Source organism: Diadema setosum, chromosome 18 (assembly GCF_964275005.1).
Source record: "Diadema setosum chromosome 18, eeDiaSeto1, whole genome shotgun sequence".
NCBI lineage: Eukaryota > Metazoa > Echinodermata > Echinoidea > Diadematoida > Diadematidae > Diadema > Diadema setosum.
Genome location: NC_092702.1, coordinates 20,183,585 through 20,204,551, shown reverse-complemented (window position 1 = coordinate 20,204,551; position 20,967 = coordinate 20,183,585). Strand labels below are relative to the sequence as shown.

At 39.4% G+C, this 20,967-nt stretch overlaps 1 long non-coding RNA gene across 1 annotated transcript; it reads left to right on the top strand.

The window, feature by feature from the left end:
• Positions 1–13,283: 13,283 nt before the first annotated feature.
• LOC140242129 (uncharacterized) lies at positions 13,284–14,947 on the top strand. The gene is made up of 3 exons (XR_011902123.1): positions 13,284–13,620; positions 14,338–14,441; positions 14,825–14,947. It is a non-coding gene; the product is annotated as an uncharacterized lncRNA (long non-coding RNA).
• Positions 14,948–20,967: the final 6,020 nt, after the last annotated feature.

Genomic DNA, 20,967 nt, shown 5'->3' with positions numbered 1-20,967 from the left:
AGAAGAGGGTGGTTAATCTTTTTCTGTTTTATAAATTCTGGGCAAGCACTACAACTCCTGAGCAGTAATATTTTAGTTTTTATGTGTGTCAGAAAGGACATCAGTGTATATTGTGATAATTTTCTTCCCCAGTTATTTGTTTGTGTTCAACCCAAACACAAATTTATGAGTCTCGCTGCATGTGTTCAGCAGAAAATATCTCCCATGAGTGTCGCTTTATTTTCTGACATTAATCAGATTTATGTGATCATATTTGTCTGATCAGATATTGCAAACGCATATATTGTTTCTCAGTTTCATTTTCTGTGCTTGCAAATCCAGTTGCAGATTGCCGTTCATTCATGCAAAAATGACGGCGTTTATGTATGAGAATGTACCTCGTATTCAATTTTTTTTCCTTTTTTTTTTTTTTTAATACTGCTACAGTTCTGTGATGTAATACATGTGTGTGTACATAGATACAATTCTATGTTTGGCGAGACAACATATGGTGACTGGATGAAGACATACAATTACAAGGGATTCTGCGTACTTCAGAAATTCAATCATACTTCAAGGTTCCATATTCTACTGTGACGCTTTGAAAAGTTGTAAAACACATATTTTGCAGGCTTTCCTGGCTCTGAATATCTCATGGGGGTTGCCTCTTGCCTCTACTCTGAACTTTAACTATGAATCAGTTTCACCCCTACAATAATGTCTTGGCACTTTTTCTCTCTCTCTAATATATAGATCAGATTTGTCTGTCGCGAGTGCTTGTACATACAACTCATTTCAGAAAGACATATTTTTTATCAGTGTTGTGTGAAAATGTAAAATACATACCTCAGAATACACATGTGTGCAACAGGTTTCTTCATTTCTTTTCATTTCATTTCCCCAAATGTGTATTGCTATACATGGCAATTAGAGAAGGATAAACAGAGAGAGAGAGAGAGAGAGAGCTATGGTCGGAGCAATGTGTGGTGTGAAATCAATGGATGAAAAGAAGACTGGGGATATGATGGAGATGCATGGATTGAAGGAATGGTTTATTGCCACTTGGTCTAATATCAGATGGTTTACTTCCCGGTTCATCTAATAAATGGCTGCGTTTATCTAAAAAATTTCTGAGGCAGAATCACGGTCCTGAACGCGTTTGAGGCATTTTCAGGGGTAAGATATTAAACGCAACCGTGTTTTCAAACGCGTTTAGAAACGCCGTTTTGAAACGCCTTTCAAAGGGCGTTTTGAAACACGTTTGAGACCACGATCGCCGTTCTGTGAGTAATGCCGTTTTGAAACGCGTTTGTATCTCAAGGTCAAATCCCAGCTGTTTCCTGTTGTGTTCTCTGCCATGAGGCCTACTAGGGAGCTTTAGATTTTGACGCCCGGACGTTTGAGACGACGAGTGCGCTGGACGTTCTCCTCTCCCCTGCGTCGTGTAGAAAAGTAGCTTTAGATTACGCTGGGACGCAACGTATAAAAAATAAAATCGCGCCCCCATAATACAGTGCATGAAGTCGCTCTCTACGTCGCAAACTGTGCGGACGTAAAAATAGCCCGGTACGCGCAGTGAAAAACTCGGGCGACGCCAAAGAGATTGACACAAGCTAAAAATAGATCGACTTGACGCGCACTTCTGCGCACGCTCAGAACATGTTTTGTTTTTTGTTTTTCCTTTGAACGTCCGCGCGTCTAAAATCTAAAGCTCCCTATTATTCGTGTGTGACTGATGAGGCATGTTTGGTGGTATGCAGTTGACCTCTACTTCCCGGGTCAAACGGCGCAAAGCAGCTGCGCAGTGACACCACTCGAATCGCGATTGTATGATGGTAACGCGGCACCCTGAGAATCGCGTTTCAAACCACGTTTGCAAACACCGTTCCAAACGCGTTTTGAAACGTGATTCTCTCTCTCAAGTTAAAACTCGATTCAGCCTAACACCACTACGGCTAAACTCATTTGATCTACTATCAACTTCGTCTGATGCCCGTTTGGTCTAATCCTCACTTGCACGGTCAAATGTCCAGTTTGGCTATTCATCCTTTCGTCTAATGACCAAATTCCAATTTTCTCCTTGGATTGTTTCCTATTGTTGTCCAATGAATTGTGGGTATTAGACGAAATGGGTACGGCCCATCTGGAAGTAGAACAACTAGTCATGAGGCAAAGTGGAAAATTGGACTAAAAGAAATGGTCATTAGACGAACTGGTTGTACAGGCAAAACGGGATTAGACCATGTGGGTTGAGACTAACTGGCTAGTAGACAAAGTGGGAGTAGACCAAGTGATAGATCACCAAAGGAATCAATATGGAACAGCTAGCAAGGGCGAATGGAGTGCTCAGTGTGGTGGTATGGGCGCATGTGTTGCGTAAGGATGAGGATGGTGTCCTGAACGGTGTTAAAGTTTAAAGTCAATGAGCAAAGAAAGTGAGGGCGCCCAAAGTAAACGTGGAAGAGACAAATGGAGGAAGAGCTCGAGAGAGTTGGATTAAAAAAAGGAAGATGCCCCATATCGGGAGAGGTGGTGAGAAGGTGTGAGAGCTGTTGCTGTGAGAGCTGTGAGGTAGTTCCAGCCACCCCTGTTATCGCGGACAGACCGGATAAAAACTGTTATGATGATGATGGTAATGAGGACGATGATGATGATGATACTATTAGCATTCAAGGTACAATGTACATGTACAAAAATCAACAGACAACATATGGGACTATAGACTAGAAATTCGTGACCAGAGACCTTTTCGCTGGCACGCAACATCAGTACATTGAGTGAGCAGTTTGGTGCTCAGCAGATAAGGTGACGTTTACAAGACACGTGCCATCGGGAATTAAAGGAAAATGAAACCCAAGTCTACATGTGGATATAGTGAATGTAACAATGTCAGTGGAACACGACAGTGAAAGTTTGAGGAAAAATAATACAGTCCGTTGAAAAGTTTTGAATAAGCCAGTTCGGGGTTCCACTTTGAGCATGAGCAGAAAAGGTCATTTGTACCTGCAGAGCATGTTGGTTTTTAAATTCACTGAGATAAGCATCTGTGATGCAATGATTATTCAAGTAATCCTTGTATTACAGTGGTGCTTGCCATCACATCCACCTGGCAGCAAAAGCAGTATTTGGCAATATCAATAGAAGAAGATTGTCTAACCCCGAACTGGCTTATTCTTAAGATTTCGGTGCCACCATCGCTGGATGAGATGACGTCATGTATGGAAAATGATATACAGTGTATGGCAAATTCAGCGTATTTTCACTTTTCTAGCATGATAAGAGAGCATTTGCCTTGCCTCCTTCAGAAAGCAGGGGGTATTCATTGACAAGTCGACGGAATGTGTATTTTTCATTGGAATAAAATTTTGTGGAACTTTTTTTTTTTTAATTTCCTTTATACATGTATTGCATTCTGCGTGCATGACGTCACAGTGTTGTACGTAGACCTCTCATCCAGTGATAATGGCCCCGAAACTTATTCAAAAATAGAGCAAAAAAAAAAAATCAAGGCATTGTTCGATTTTCCTCAAATTTCCACCGATATGTTCTATACTAAATAAATATTGCTACATTTACTCGATCCACATATATATTTTGGTTTCATTCCCCTTTTATGTTTTAGGGGAGAAGAAGAACAAGAATTAAAAAAATACCACACGAACAAGAAAAACAGGAGGTTGAGGAGGAAGAGATAAGAAGTATAGGAGTGATAGAGAAGTAGCATTTTTTTCTTCTCTTTGTTTTCTTCCCCCCCCCCCCCCCCTCTCTCTCTCTCTCTCTCTCTCTCCTTTCTCTCAATATACCATCATCTATACTCGACTTACCTTTACTCCACGGGATTATTCATCCTTTCTCCATTGATTCCGCATTCCATAGTTCACGACGAGTTCACGACGAGTTCACGAATAGTTCACGAATGCGTGCCCATCAGTGTCCACATTGACATGAACTGGCACGACGAGTTCACGCATAGTTTGCGCATAGTTCGCGCATAATTTACGCACTTCCCGCATTGGCACGACGAGTTTGCGCAATTCGGACGGTGTCGTGTCGACTTGGGCACGCCAGGATTTAAAAAGGGGGCCTCCTCTGCTTTGCTCTTCCTCGTGTCCGCTTTGTTTTAGGCATGTTGTCTCTGTGATATAAGTTGTCTCTTCGCTGGCGATCTCTGGAATGGCGAGCAGTGTCCAGGAAGCCCTATGCCCTGTATATACCACCGCACCGATGCGAGCGCCACTGTCGCGCAGTAGTTGTGAACTGCTCGTGAACTGTTCGTGAACTGCTCGTGAACTCGTAAACTGCCATGCGCAAACTGTTCGTGAAGTGCGTAAACTAGTCGTGAACTGCTCGTGCCATCAATGCGTGAAGTACACGTGACCGTGTCAGTGGGAAGGCACGGCCACGCTGCGACGCGCACCAATTCGTGAACATGTGACTACTCATGAACTCGACGTGAGCGGTTCGTGAACTATTCGTGGCAGTTCGTGACAGTCGTGGCATGGCGCGCACTGCCACGCACTGGCACGCATCCTTCCGCATCGTCCCGACGAGTTCACGACGAGTTCACAAACAGTTTGCGTATAGTTCACGACCCGGTTGCGAAAATTTGTCGTGACCAAAATTTTGAACATTTCAAAATTCTCGTCCCGACATGGCACGCAGTCACAACGGGTTTACGCACACTAAGATGAAACGCCAGTTTACGACTAGTTTGCGCACTGGCACGACTCGAGTCGTGCCAATGCGTGCCACAGAATCGTGCAAGTACCAGCCTTGCTTTTGGTATAGAATATGGCGATCACGAACTGCGTATAAATTGCCTGAAATAGGGCCGCGTTGTCTCTTTGACCGAGTTAACCCGGATCCTTCTTGGATAAAAGTCGTTAGGAGAGTTGATCGTATCACCGGACGCTTTTTATTTTTTCGTGGCTCTGAATTCCGTACTCAGAGGACGACATTTCGGCCAAAAATAGCACGAGTTATTCCCAAAGTCCTGAAAATTACAAATGCGGCAAAATTATGAAAATTATTCACTCCGATTTTTGGAAAATAGACTTAAAAATATCCCTCTCCAAAAAGCTGTCTTTTTGCGCGGTGTAAAATCGCATTATAATTCCGGACACGATTTTTGCAATCGAATAATCGACGTCTTTCGCACCTTGTCCTTGCACCAGAATCACAATTCATCCTACGAATCACCGTACACATCCTTACCGAGCGGACGACAAAGAAAAAAAAATCGGCAAATGAGGCTCAAATTTCGTATTTTACGGTAAAAAGTCTATCTTGAACATTTCGAACAGTTCACGCGATAAAATCTTGTTGAAGAATCGACAATCGAATTTTACGTGTTTTGTCTATGGGAGCGCGGGTGACATTAAGTTGCGAGCCTTGCGGGCCCCTTCCTTGGCGCACAATTACTATTCCGCATCGTTCGCGCGTTTAGGACGATAACTGCAAAATTAATTTGCGGTATCGATCAGTGAACTTGTGTTTCTATTGGAATCTTCAGCATTTTTTCCTGTATGTGAGGGGGTTTTCATAGAATTTCAGTGAGTGGAATTTCATAGAATATCAGTGACGAAATGTGACTTAAACTGTGCACATTATGACGAGGTTCGGGTCACTCTATAAATCTGAGGGAAAATGTGAATTTCTTCGCGCGTTTTTACATTTTTATGTCGCATTTTTTGCGATTTCGGTCCACACATTGTTTTGTGAGGCTAATCTATGAAGTCTCGCGCGTACTGAATGTAATTAGTACGCCAAAATGTGCGTGTCCGGAATTACCATGTTGTCCGGTAATACCATACCAATACATACCGACTTTTATTTTTAATCTCAAAATACTCCGAAACAACCCATCATCCCGGCAAATCGCGTCATCCAGGTAAGTTTCTTGGTAGCTTCCTTCGATATATTGCAAGCAAAATATGAAATGGTGCAAGATGGGTTCTCATGCCCTTACCAGAACTATTCACTTAAGGACTATAGGGGAGAGCGGGGTGAGTTGGGACGCGGGTCAAGCGGGACACGTTTTCTGAATCAAAAACTGTTCAACCAATCTTCGATTGGCTAATATCTACAATCAGCCCCTAGCAACCACACATCACACTAAGAAAGCCATGCAGTTCGGCAAATTCTAAGTAAGTATAAATTGCTATTGAACATTTTCCCTAGAATATATATTTTTTTGAAATCAGGTTAATTAACCTGTTGTCTTTGTATTCATGATTTCAAGGGCACAATGCTGGTGGTGAGCCTTATTAATATGCAACTAATATAATATTTGACAAATACCTGCATGGTTACTGAGTAGTCCTAAATATTTATGCATTTGTCATGTGAGGGAAAGTTGGGACAACGTGTCCCATTTGTCCCTCATAATACCATTACATGTATTTGGAAGTCATACAAAACAAACAGACATAGAAAGTTGAATCAAACAATATTTATAACCCAAATTCACAGTTGATATACTCTGAAAAGAAATGCAAAGACCAATAAAGATAATGGAGATACAGCAGGCCTATAGTTTATATTTATTAACTACTGGGCATAATTTGTTCAGGATACAAAAGCAGTTCAGATTTTCAAACATGTTGTTCAAACTTGTTTTCTTGAAATAAAGATCATTTCAAAGCATGTTTGACTGTTTTCATTAGCAATGTTTCATTACGCCTTTTACGTTGACATTTCTATAGGATGTCCCACTTTACCCCAACCGTCCCATTTCTCCCTTGCCGTTGTCCCACGTTTACCCACGGGTGGGTCAACTTCTCCCCCCAAATAAGGTTTTTTTCTTTTCATTAACTGCAGAAAATTGAGAACAGTGCCATCACCCCCAGCTTATGGCTCTTTATGTAACCTACCATATGAACCTTCATGCAAGCCCGAAAGGAAATGTAATCATCTCTTCTATAAAAAGATATAAGAAGAAAATCGGCGAACTTGAAATAATGTCGCACTTCTCCCCGCTCTCCCCTACATGCATAATGGTGTCACCTCAAACCTCTCTCCCTCAAACAGAAACACCAACAACAACAACAAAAGGAAACGAGAAGCAGGGGTGGATCCAGGAATTCTCTAAGGGGGACGCAACTAATATTTTTTTTTCATTTTATCATTAGGGTAAAGTGGGGTAAGTGGAACACTTAGCCTTTATTCGTAAATCACAAAAAAAAAAAAAATAAAACGCGCCAAGAAATATTCAACCATCACAGTTTGACCATTAACACATTATGTGATATTGTTTTGGGTCAATATTATTCATAATTAAGTTTAAGATTACACTTCAGTCACGACCACTCCATTGTTCCACTTATATACCCCGACGTACTTGGGTAAATGGAACAGCAGTGTACGCATAGGATGTCTACACAAAATGAGAAAGGTGAAAGTAAGCATGCAGAACTGACAAAGTCACCAAGCCGTCCATTCATTAATACATGCGTTCCACTTACCCCAACTCCATGGGGTTAGTGGAACAGGAAATGCTTTAATGCTGCAATTGATGGAATTTAACATTTTTCTCCCCTAATTTTGACAGTTAATTAAATGAATAGTTCCCTGCAAGAAGTTTTGGTGAAAAAAAGTAGCACCATAAACACGATAAATAATTTTAAAACCAATTTTCAGTAGCGTGTGCATCATTTCGATTTTCAAATTTACCGCCCTGACTTCATGGTCTTATACAGGGCACAAGATGCAATTTCCATGAGTAATTTGGTCCACAAAATTATAATTTTTTACTTAAGAAATAATCTTCTAAAGACTAAAACAATTCTCTTCAGGAGTTTTCGGACCTGTAAACTTGTCAATGAAATATTTTGAAGAAAAAATAAGCCTAAAATGAGTCTGAATAAAACAAAGCACTGACAGGAAGCTCTATCACCTCGATGATGACGTCGCTCTCAACACGCCGTCGATCAATATTTAATCTGAGGAGAAAATACCGATATTGAACTAAAAGATAAAGAAAGAAAAAATCTACTTACGTTTTGTTGAACGTCTAGTTACCTGTTGTAGGTGTACAAGAACTTTCAATCACGACACAAAAGTACGCTTTTTTAATCAAATAACGAGAAGACATTAACTAAGTAAATATCCCATGAATTTTTTAGTACACGGCTAATACCGTTTATTTAAATTCTACAACAAAATCGTCTAGATGGGGGCATTTAGTCACTCAGACACAGTTATTTGGGCACTTTTGAAAGTCATTTGCTTTGACACACGAATCACATGACTTCACATTCTCAAGTTTTACCAAAATGCAATGCTCTTAAAGAAATGTTTCCCATGGCAGCCATTTTGCATTTCAACATGGCAGTGTAACTACAGGAAGCAGTCCCGCCTATGCAATAATAATACTATTTGTTGAAGTGATTGACTTACACATATAGGTCCGACATGAAAGTGCTCCAGTATGCTTGAGTTTGCAGGGTAAAGATCTTACAGCACCAAATATGGGTCGAAATCCATCTTGAATTATTACAGAATTACAGAATGTATATAATTATGTGTGTGTGTGTGTGTGTGTGTGTGTGTGTTTGTAAAAGAATGTACAATGTACACCACCATAAACATTGATATGCCTAAAAGTTGCTTGTAACCACAGATATTAGCTGAAAAGCAGCCATTTTGAATGATAAAATGGCAGCCTAAAAAATGATCTGCAATTTTAGGGAGGAGATCAAAGTGCATCTGAATGTTCAACACCATGAGCCCGGTTTATGTCCGAAATGTGAACTTTCTGTATTGTTTACAACATGAAATATGGGTCAAAATATACATTCTGGCATGGCGGCCATTTTGAATTTCAAGATGGCCACCTATAATATCAAAATGGACTGGTCATCATTTCAGAGAAAGATGTTTCAGAAAGTCTGATAGCATACGCATGCTCTTCGCCCCGGGCCAAGTTAGAACCTTACACAATGCACACGATATGAGATACAGGCCCAATTACATTTGCTATGGTGGCCATTTTGAATTTCAAGATGGCCGCCAACCAAAATGATCCATCATTTAAAACAAAAATGTATGTATTAGCATGTCTGACATCATAAGCATGCTTTTTGCCCCAAATTTATACTTTCCATAATGCTTACAACTTGAGATACAGGTAAAAATACATTTAGCTATCGCAGCCATTTTGAATTTCAAGATGGCAGCCCTCAAATTGTATTAAAACAATCTAAAATATCAGGAAATGGTGTATCAGAATGTCTGACGTCATAAATATGCTTTTATGCATCAAATTTGAACCTTCTATGATGCCCACATTATGAGAACTGGGTCAAAATACAGTTTGCTCTGGCGGCCATTTTGAAATTCAAAATGGCGGCTGAAGACGTGGTCGAAAAAAATGGAACCAAAGTTTTTTGGATTCATCACCCCCAAATTGACCAAGTTAGCAACAAAAAAAAAAATCAATTTTGGCACGAAAATCTCACGGGATCCAATATTTCGACATAGCAGACCGTACTATTAGGACACCAAAAACCACCACGTCTTATCCGCTGAACATATTGTTTATAAAATAGTTACGACACAACATCTTGGAGTGAAGCTGTGGGATGTTCACGATTTTTGATGATTTTAGCTCTGATAATTCTAATTTTTGTCACAATGAAGGCATCCATTTTGTTTCTACGTAATTGTTTGTTCGTAAAAAAAAACTTTTACTCCACTAATGCCTTCTCCTTAACAATGTATGGTTGGACCTACTACTCATCGACCGCCTAATATTTATTTGCTTAATAAGAATATTTAACACTGAAATTCACGTAAAAAACTTGACCTACGTAATTGAGAAAATCCAGCACTATCAAATGCCGTTGTTCCCTTTTCGATTCGAAGTTTCAGTGCAAAAATACTGCCGTCGAACTTGCGTGGCCTCGTTTCAGCTCCCCGCGCTAAAGCTCCTTACTGAGATCGACCGCTGTTTTTGCATTGACAATGCACGTAAACCGAGTTGTATTGAACACCGTGTTGTACGAAGCTTTTTAGAAACTTCCATAGACATTACATTACGATTCGGTGAAAATATTCATTCGAAATTTTGTCCTTGATTAAAACCATTAATGAACAGCGAACTTTCGCGTTTTCCCACACCATCCTCAGCAACGGCCAAAGCCAATCCATTTTTATGTGGTCTGCGCGCAGTGCAGTGCGTACCAAGCGTTCTGTGCGCCAATGTATACGCGGTCGGTTTAAAAAAGGGTGGTCGATATGTAGTAGGGCTACCATACGTGTACGCATGGGCGGCGGAGCCGTGGGGGTTTGGGCCCCCACACTTTTTGTGCACCATACAAAGAAATACATATGGTGTCATCACTTTGGGCCCCCACACTTTTTTTAACCCGGAAGGACGTAAGCGGCACTCAATAGAAATAGGCGTATTAGTGTGAGAGGTTATGTTTTATCGAGTGGAGACCTTTTTTTTTTTTTGGCTTTTTTTTTTTTTTTGCTTGTCAGCTGAAAAAAACACGGAAATGGAGGGGGAGATCCGAGCTGAGGACCTTTTATTTTCTTGCTCGTCAGCTGAAGAAACCCGGAAATGGAAGGGGAGAGAGAGGAGCTGAGGATCTTTTTTTTTTTTTTTTTTTTTTTTTTTTTTTTTTTTTGCTTGTTAGCTCATGAAATCCAGAAGTGGGCCCCCACGCTTTTACAAACGCTCCGCCGGCCCTGTACGTACAAGGTACCACCGACCTAAAAGATAGTGGAATGCGTGTCCCTATTCCCAACATACACGAGACCGTGCAGCCAAATTACCGTGTTGCGTCGCCATCTTGCTAGGGCAATTTTTTTTCCTTATAAATAATGGAGTGCACGCTCAAGCAGGTCAGACTGGGTCATTGGTACGCGCGCGCGCAAGCAAGAGTGCGCCGTCCGGTGGCTAGTGATTATGACCTAACAATGCACGTTTGTACATATATGGTTGGATTCACATGATTTTGCAAACGGACCGACTGACCTGCTTGAGCGTGCACATTGCCCTAGCAAAATGGTGGTGGTCACGTGAGTTAAACAAGTTTTGCTGGCTGCGTATTTCCTGGGTGAACGCGCATTCCACTATCTTTTAGTTCGGTGGTACGTACCCATAATCCTTCAAGTGTTCCACTTACCCCAGTGTTCCAGTTACCCCACTTTACAAGTACGTATGGGCGCCGGGTGGAAATCACTGAAATCTCTAATGGAAGAACAAGATCAGTGGTGGAAATGAGCTGCATGCTTGGCGGATCAAGGTCTGCGCTCTCAGAGTGCTTTTCTAGTTTGTTACCTCCGCCATGCCAAGGGAGGAGGTTATGTTTTCGTTACCGTTGGTTTGGTGTGTTCGTTTGTTAGTTTTTCCGTGTGCAAAATAACTCAAAAAGTAGTTAACGGATTTGGATGAAACTTGCAGGAAAGGTATAAAATGATACAACAGATGATTGAATTTTGGTAGTGATCTGAGAATTTTGAGCGAATTTATGAATGATTTTTGATATTTTGGCAGGTAGGGTCAATGAACTTGAGAGTTCAGGCTGCGCGTATCGAGGTTTGCATGCGCGCACTAAAGTGCGTGCTCTAGTTTCTGCTAGGGCGAGGCGCGCCGTGCAGCTGAGGGTTTATGACGTAACAAAGGCTTCTATATTGGGAAATCGGGCGACTTTCAGGACACAATGCTAGAAGTACGTATGGGTGGAAATCACTGATACATGTATGGAAGAACAAGATCAGTGGTGGAAATGAGCTTGGGTCGTATTCTGAGGGCTTATTAAGTGTCTGATTAGCACTTGATCAGCGAATCGGTATTCTGAGAGGTTAGTTAAATAGGGGGTTTATTAACTACCATGACAACAAGCGTTTTGGCGGGAAAGTCTTACGCGCTTGCGCGTATCAATGCGCGTACACTTCTGAAAGGACTTAATCACAGAGTTATTCACAAATCGGTATTCAAATTTTGCTCCAAAATGTGAACGTATGCCTAGGAAATGTGCGGAATAACGCTGTAATAACAAGATATTCGATGGGTAACGACGAAAATGGGAAATCGTCGCTGAATCCACGAACCGGCACAACCGGCCAAAATCGAGTAAATTTTCGATTTTGAGATTTTTGCATATTATGATAGTATATACCGAGTTCTACAACCTGACAAATTTTTGAACCTCAATCTCGAGTAATTACGTAATAATAACGACTGTGCCACTTCGTGAAAACTCTGACTGGTCGGTCTGGATTTTTACGAAGTGGCACTATTGCGTGCGTACACGCCGGATGTCATCAAAAATCACTTATCTGTCAAACGTCCTCGTACGCGCTCGTCCAAAATGGCTGCGCCCAGAGCAGCGGAAACCAGACAGATGAAATCGGTAAAGTTACATATCGCTCTGTATTGACAGTTAAATTATTCGAATTTTTCACCTTATTGAATGTAGATTTGTGAATAAGGAATTAGAATATCCAAAGAGTGTAAATATGTACTCTAACAGGTCACAATGACTTAGTTTGGCTCTGTCCTAGCTTCGTGCGTTACGTTTGCAGTCCCACAGCTATTATTCGGTGTAAGTGAAGAATAGGGAAAGCGGTTCGAACTAGAGTCAAATGAACTCGTCTCACATTTGCATCGAATCTGTATTGCACTAAACGGTAATATATTGTACAATTTTATTGTTGCCTGTAATACGAGCTAAAGTATGTAATGCTACTGCCTACTTCTTCCCAGGTAAATTAGCTCTCTTATCCACTCTGAATCTTCCAGGAATTATCTACAGTTCTTCTAGATCTCATGTAGATAGTTAACTGTGTTACAGTGTTAAATTATTGATAGTGATCTTGAATACCTTTACCTGTCCAGGTTACTGTGATGTTATTTCGCTGACTACCCTTGAAGTCTCAATGGGAAAAAATGATTTAAAGGTACTTATGCTAAAATCTAAATGAGGAAGGTCCTCCTCCCACATAACAGTTGTCTAAATTGAGGGCGAGGCGTTACGAACAACAATAAGGTTTGATAATGTTGTCGTGAATATCATACCAGCAATTTTGATTTGGATAGACAACAAGCAAAAACATATTTGTTATGCAACGTTAATGCTCAGCACCTGAATTCATAAATTGTTATATCATGCTATAGGCCTAAATGTTAACATTATAAACATGTACCGGTACCTGGCAAGTAATTTTGCCTTAGTTTGTGATATTTGCTTGTTATGATTTTCTACAATCTATGGCTCTTTGAAACACAGTGTTTTTTTTGTGTGTTTTTTTTTTTTTTTTTTTTTTGGGGGGGGGGAGGCATGAATTGTACAATTAGACCAGAGTGATGTTCTCAAACTTCAGATTCTAATACGCCATATAATGTAGACCTGAAAAGGAGGTGGGGAAGGGGGCAGTGTGATGTTTTGGAAATTTGTGGCTCATATTGATGATCTTACAGAATTGTAAGTAGTGATGGATTTTCATGTAACTGACATCTTGCATTCATCTTCCATTCCAAACAGATATTGAGGCATTTGTGTGGACAACGCAACAACTTGCAGACTGGACTGAAATGAGTGATGTTCTTCGATGATGGGCTACTTTACACAATTGTACTCCAAACCGCATTCCTGTAGATTTCTACCATCATCACAAGCTTGAACAAGAACAGTAAGTTACATTACTATCTGACAAGGATTTAGACAGACCAGTGTGTAATACTAGTACACAGTGCAGGCATACGACTAATAATTTGACTTTCCACATACCGTACTGAAATGATTGTGTATCTTACTCTTTTTTTTTTTAAATTACAACTGTATTTGTAGTTTTGATGGACGTGAAGCACTGACATAACATGGAATCCGACATTTTGACATCTGATTACCTGCAGTCATGCTGCATTTTGGTATAAAGGCAATGCTGTCTCTCAATCTGATCTTGATATGGTACCGGTATGCATTTCCTCAGTGTCATGTATCTTTCATTACTGTTATAACTGTAGTTGTGTGTGTGTGTTTTTTTTTATGTTTGCTGTGGTTTGTTTGTTTTTTTTTTTTTTGGGGGGGGGGGGGAGGGGGGGGGGAGGGACAATGGAGATGGGGAATGAGCAGCTCTCTGTACTGATATGAGATACCATCAGCTTTGCAAAAGTCAATGGCACATACAGTATGACAAATACTTGGCAAAGACAATGAAAATGAAAGGTCTCAATATACATTTAAAGCTTCACTAATATTAATGTTGTTGTTGTTTTTTTTTTTGCTTTGTACACTCAGAAGTCAAATGTTGTAAGAGTATGAGACTTTTACATGGGGTTAACTATATCACCGATTTTCACTTGTGATGTTCTGCTTTCTTTATTCTTTGTCTTATTCTTTACTTCAGTTCTGCTCCTGATTCTAGTCAACAATGTGTTCATTCACCACTTCGTCTGGCTTAGCATCCTCTCCTTACTGCACTCAAAGGTTACATTGTGCACTGAGCTAAAGGTGAGCAAGATATAAACAGCAATCAGTGCAACACCTATTCATGTAGTATTGGGTTTTATTTTGTCATAGATATTACTCAGAAAATCAAGTGTCAATGGACAATTAGGAGTTATCCTAGTATAGTCTTGTTATGAACGTTATCACATTGATTAAAACTTATAATTCAACAGAATTGCATTAGCACTTTTGAGCAAAACATTACCAAAGTGTTGATATGAAAGGAACATTATATGATTATTTTCTCAGGCAAATCAATATAGTTTTACAGATGTGGAAAATTGATTAAGTAGTATGTTATGACTGTTGTCTCAAATGTCATCATTCCCCTCTGCAATATAGAAGTAACATTGTCGTGAAAAACAATTGTTCATCTTTGCATATAGGGAGAGAAGCTGATGACAACTGTCTACTGGATATGTCGAAGTGGTGAAAGCAAAGAGAAACCCGGAACAGCTTCAAATGACTAGGGTGGCTGAGCTGAACATCTGCACCAAAGTCCAAGCCAGGGATCGTTATGGAGGAGAGCATAGCAATATTTCACTACAATCACAGAGTTGCTCCAGACAGCACTCAGCGAACTTTTCACAAATGTGTGTGCGTGATGAATGGGCAGTCAGGTTCTGGCAGAACATTATCTCGATGTTCTGCTTAATGTCCTATTTAATGACTTTGGGTTGTGTGTGTGCAGAAATGGGGGGGGGGGGTAGTGAGATTATAAAATATGACATCATTTTAATAATAATGATAATAATAGTAATAATGATACTACTATACTACTACTTCTAATAATAATAATGATGATAATAATAGTGATGATAATAATGATGACATGAATAATAATAATATAAATGATAATAAAAGTAATAATAATAATCAACAGTACTTTTATATAGCACAAAGAACATTCTGTATTATGTCCATATGTGCTCAAGGATAAAAATGGCTACACAAAAACATACAATTGCAATAACAATAATACCTTGTTTCATGTTTAGACTGTAATGAAGGCATTCCCAAGGCAGACTTAGATTAACATTTGTAAATTATTTTAAATTCTGGGGCAGATTCTTCCATATGGTAGAGACATGACAAGCAAATATGTATATTGTTGCTTTTTTATTCAGCATAACAAATAAGTCCCTGCCTTTTGAACAAAGGGTTCTCTCTGGTGTGTCTCCTATTCAAAGTAGTTCTCTCAAATAGTGTGTATTCAAAAGTTAACATCAACATTTTGTACTGAATATGAATTTTGACATGAAGCCAGTGCAAGCTTCTTAGAACCAGTGAAATTTGTGTTAATGTATATATATATTTCGTTTTAAATTTGAACACTACTTTTGCAGCAGAGTTTGGGATAGCTTGTTATCTCTGTATCTGTTTGACTGACAATCCACAAACTAATTAGTGATGAAATCATCATGTCAAATGAAGAAACCACGAACTGAACGTACTGCTATGTGTTTATCAATGGAGTCTCAAATTTTCCAAATATTGTATGTGAAAGAATCAAGGGGACATTATGGGACATTAATCCTATGTACTGTATCTTACACTGTCACTTTATTCACTGGCATTACTCGTGATAACCATCAATCCATGGGTCTCTCCATACACCTTTGTCACAATGATGCCATCCTTAATTTCCACTGTAATATGCTTCCATTCTCCTTGGCGTAACAGTGCTTTTCAAAGCAAAAACTATATAAGTATCAAAATCCATATAAAATGTATTTTCTTTTACTTTGTTTATGAAGCGGCTCACCTACCATACTATTCATTTTGTCTCCTTTAGCCAGGCCGCCATTAGGCCAACCCCGTTAACGATTCCCAGTATTTTTTAATCATGCCTTCCCCAGCACCTGGGACACCCACAGCAGACATAAACTAAAGTCAGGACCAAGCTTCAAGTCAAGTTGTGCGAGTTAGAAAGGTATTAGGAGACTGCAAGAGGGTTATAAGCAATTGGATGCTTATATTTCCTCTGCTCGCTCTCTCTCTCTCTGCAACTCGAGAATGAATAATAAACTCTGACAGAAAATGTTTTATTGGATGATACGTGTACTGCAGTACACAGCCATATTCTTGCAGTCTGTGTCCACATGAGGACTTATAGCATGGCCATCATTATCTATGTCTTTTTATATTGAATATTGTTGTAGATTTCATTTTTCAAAGAAAAAATGAAGAAATGTAGGTCTGATATGTTAACAGTCTACTTGTAAACAGGTACAGTGCCAGAAAAAAAAAAAAACAGTCACCATGTTTCATGGTGTCAATATTATTTACAGAAATATGTGCAGAAAATTATATACAGAAATATTTGTGACGTAAAGAACCACAGAAATATAAAAACATGAAAAATTTGATTGCGTTAACGAATCTGAATGTGGAAAGTGTGATACTCGAAGAGATATCAAAACTGATAATTTCCACGTAAATCTATAGTAAAAATATCAGGTAGAAATTCATCTCTATGAAATCTTTACATTACTTGTGTAGATAACTCTGTAAAGTGTTTAACAATATCTTTGTACTGTTTGAAGAAATGTTTGCTTTGAAGAGGTTGGACTTTATTTCTCCACTTAAAATAAATCATACTTAAACAACAGTAAAGTTTAAGAAGTAAAACTTATCATTAATTCGTGTATAGGGAATATCCAGTAACTGATTTTGGAGTAAGAAACGAGATTGATATTATGCCGATTTGGAATGAACATGAAATTTCTTTCTGCCAGAGAGCTGAAAGCTGCGAGAACAATACATTTTATAATCGGTTCCGAAGAAGTAGAGATGACTTGTATTTAGTTTGATGATAAGAAAAAAAGATTCCTTCATTTTTTGGTCAGAAATGGATATAAGAAATACTAAGCAATATTTTATTCTATGAAGGTAAAGGAATATTGTGTAAAGGTACAATGTAATGTATTTCTATTTCATTGTGATATGGGTTCCTCGAAATTGTCTTGTTCATTAGAACATATATGTCAATAACGTTAAGATTTCTTTCATTACGGGAAATATAGTTACTTTAAATTATGATTGAATGAACTACTGTCTATCCTGGAGGTAATATAAAATCTCATTTTAACAGCTTCTTATTTAACAGCAGTTTTGCTTATTATATTTGTTGTTACGAAATACCATATATAGTAATGCATTTTGAATTTGGCTGAAAATGAAATGTGGAAATCCGTTTAATGAAATGTACAACTTATGATACTTGGAAACAATACAATATAATTATAGTAATGAATATATATTCAAACAATTATTTTTCCTAGATTTCTTTTTTTTTTCAGTTCTGCCCGAATTAAATGTTGAATATAATCTAATAAAAATAAATTTCATTTGTCAAAAAGGAATGTGTATTTCTTCCTTTAATGAATGATTGTATATAATACAGGACTTGAGAGTGTTTGAAAATGTCATTATTTCTCGAAGAAGACAAGTGTAGAGGATGATGATGATGATGAAGATGATGAAGATTGAAAGAGAAGGAGTGATGGAGAGAGGAGGGGAGTACGAGGAATTTGTGTGAATTCTTATTTGGTATTAATGTACGTCTGCATACCTATTTAAAATGAGTCGGGAATTTGTTCATTTTCGTAAACAATGAAGTGCATGAAAAACAAAATATAAAAGGCTGCCTTCCTGTTTAAATGAATATTGAGAATACGTAATGAAAAATACAAAAAAAGAAGTAAAGATCTAAACATGAAGCTCCATGATCTAAATAAGAACAACTAATCTACAATACTTTTATCCACGGATGTTAGATTTACAATGCCAAGAGCGCAGTGCTATACGATTACTAGAAGAGCTAACTGTAATTTGAACTCTTCTTAGTGAAATAACCTTAAGCAGAAATAAATTTGAAAGCCATGTGCCGTTTCGTGAATTTATTGGGTGCTGTTCGTTATTCCGAAGGTTCGTTATTCCGAAGGTTCGTTAACCCGAAACACACAGTATACCTAGACGTTTATTAATCCGAAAATGAAATAGGGTTCGATAATCCGAACATTTGGGGCATTATTCCGAAGGTTCGTTAATCCGAAAATGAAATATGGTTCGCTATTCCGAAGGCTCGTTTATCCGAACATGAAATAGGGTTCGTCATTCCGAAGGTTTTAATCCGAAATGATAGGGTATAGGGTCGGTAATCAACCTTCGGAATAACGAGTTTTGTTTCATTTTCGGAATAACGAACCTTCGGAATAACGAACCTTATTTCATTTTCGAATTAACCGATTTCGTTAACCCGAAACACACAGTATACCTAGACGTTTGTTAATCCGAAAATGAAATAGGGTTCGATAATCCGAACATTTGGGGCATTATTCCGAAGGTTCGTTAATCCGAAAATGAAATAGGGTTCGATATTCCGAAGGCTCGTTTATCGGAAAATGAAATAGGGTTCGTTATTCCGAAGGTTTTAATCCGAAATGATAGGGTATAGGGTCGGTAACGAACCTTCGGAATAACGAGTTTTGTTTCATTTTCGGAATAACGAACCTTCGGAATAACAAACCTTATTTCATTTTCGAATTAATGAACCTTCGGAATAACGAACCTTCGGAATAACGAGCTGTAACTAATTTATTTTGCGGAGAATCCTGAACGCTATGTGCGACACAAGAGCAGTGTGCCGGTTCGTGGATTTATTTTGCGGAGAATCCTGAACGCCATGTGCGACACTAAGCGCTGTGTGCCGGTTCGTGGATTTATTTTGCGGAGAATCCTGAACGCGATGTGCGACACTAAGCGCTGTGTGCCGGTTCGTGGATTTTTTTGGACCTAGTCTGGAGTTTTCACAAAACGACACACAACTTTATAGCCTTACTGTGTGCATATTTTACATCACTGGGAGGATTTTTATGTATAGCAAGAAAGAGCAGATTCTTCTAATACGTCACAATGAAATTTATTGAAAATCAATTCCATTAACATATCTTACTAATAGTTTGAAAAAACAGAAATCTTTAAATGCGATTTACTCGAAATGTACTTCGCGCACCGGCGGTGCGCGTGTGCCGGTTCGTGGATTCAGCGACGAAATATTAACCAAAAACGTTCAGTCTCAGAACTTACCCGAACGGGGTCAGGCTAGACTCGGACTCGGGGATAACTCGGCCTCGCTTTGCTTGACGGCGGGATGAGTTGTATTGGTTGTCCCTCTGGATTGTACGGCGTTGTACTATGCATATGGGAGCGGCCTGTATAAACGACATTAGTGAGGTTCACACCTAGGTCCCTTTACCTTAAGGTTTTCTAAACCTCGAGGTTTTGTTAACTACGAGGCACTAAACTCCAAGTTAGTGTAGATGTAGACGCATGTAGTTTAGAAAACCACGACAAAACCTTAAGGCGAAGACACCACGACAACACCACAAGATATCTTAGGGTGTTGTCGTGGTTTAAGCGCGTAGTTTAAGCGCGCTGTGGCAGCGCGCTTAAACTATAGCCATGTCTACACCTATCCAAAAACTTGTAGTTATACTAACTACGAGCGCAAAAATGCGTTCCCCTAACCACGACAAAACTTCGATGCCGTTCACACCTACATGCAGTTAGCAAAACCTCGAGGTAAACATAACTACGATAGAAAATAAAGGGCGCCTAGTTTGCCCATAGGGTTGCGCACTATTGTGGAAAAAACTGAGCGTCGTGGTTAACAAAACTCCGTTCACATCTGTCATAGTTTAAGTGCGCTGCCACAGCGCGCTTAAACTACGCGCTTAAACCACGACAACACCCTAAGAAATCTTGTGGTGTTGTCGTGGTGTCTTCGCCTTAAGGTTTTGTCGTGGTTTTCTAAACTACATGCGTCTACACCTACGCTAACTTGGAGTTTAGTGCCTCGTAGTTTACAAAACCTCGAGGTTTAGAAAACCTTAAGGTAAAGGGACCTAGGTGTGAACCTCACTTATGACAGATGTGAACGGAGTTTTGTTAACCACGACGCTCAGTTTTTTCCACAATAGTGTGCAACCCTATGTGCAAACTAGGCGCCCTTTATTTTCTCTCGTAGTTATCTTTACCTCGAGGTTTTGCTAACTGCATGTAGGTGTGAACGGCATCGAAGTTTTGTCGTGGTTAGGGGAACGCATTTTTGCGCTCGTAGTTAGTATAACTACAAGTTTTTGGATAGGTGTAGACATGGCTATTGTAGCGTTCTGGCTACTCGCAGTAATGGTCCGAGTTGTTACAACGCGCGCATCAAAAACCTCTTTAGCGCGCATGCAAAATTAGTGTGCGCCTCTCAAGCACCTCTAAAAACAATCAAAGACGCTTGATAAACAACAACAAAAACTTCAAACTGAGGTGATGTGCGTATACTAGTAGGCTTGAGGACCGCGTGCTGTCCATTTGTTTTGTACAGGATCAGCACGCACTTTCCTGTCTGCTCATCAAGGCCTAGTTTGGTACCCGTAGTATAGAGTACTGATGAATATGGCGATCACGAACTGTGTGTAAATTGTCTGAAATAGGGTCGAGTTTTCCCTGAGACCGAGTTAGTCTGGAGCCT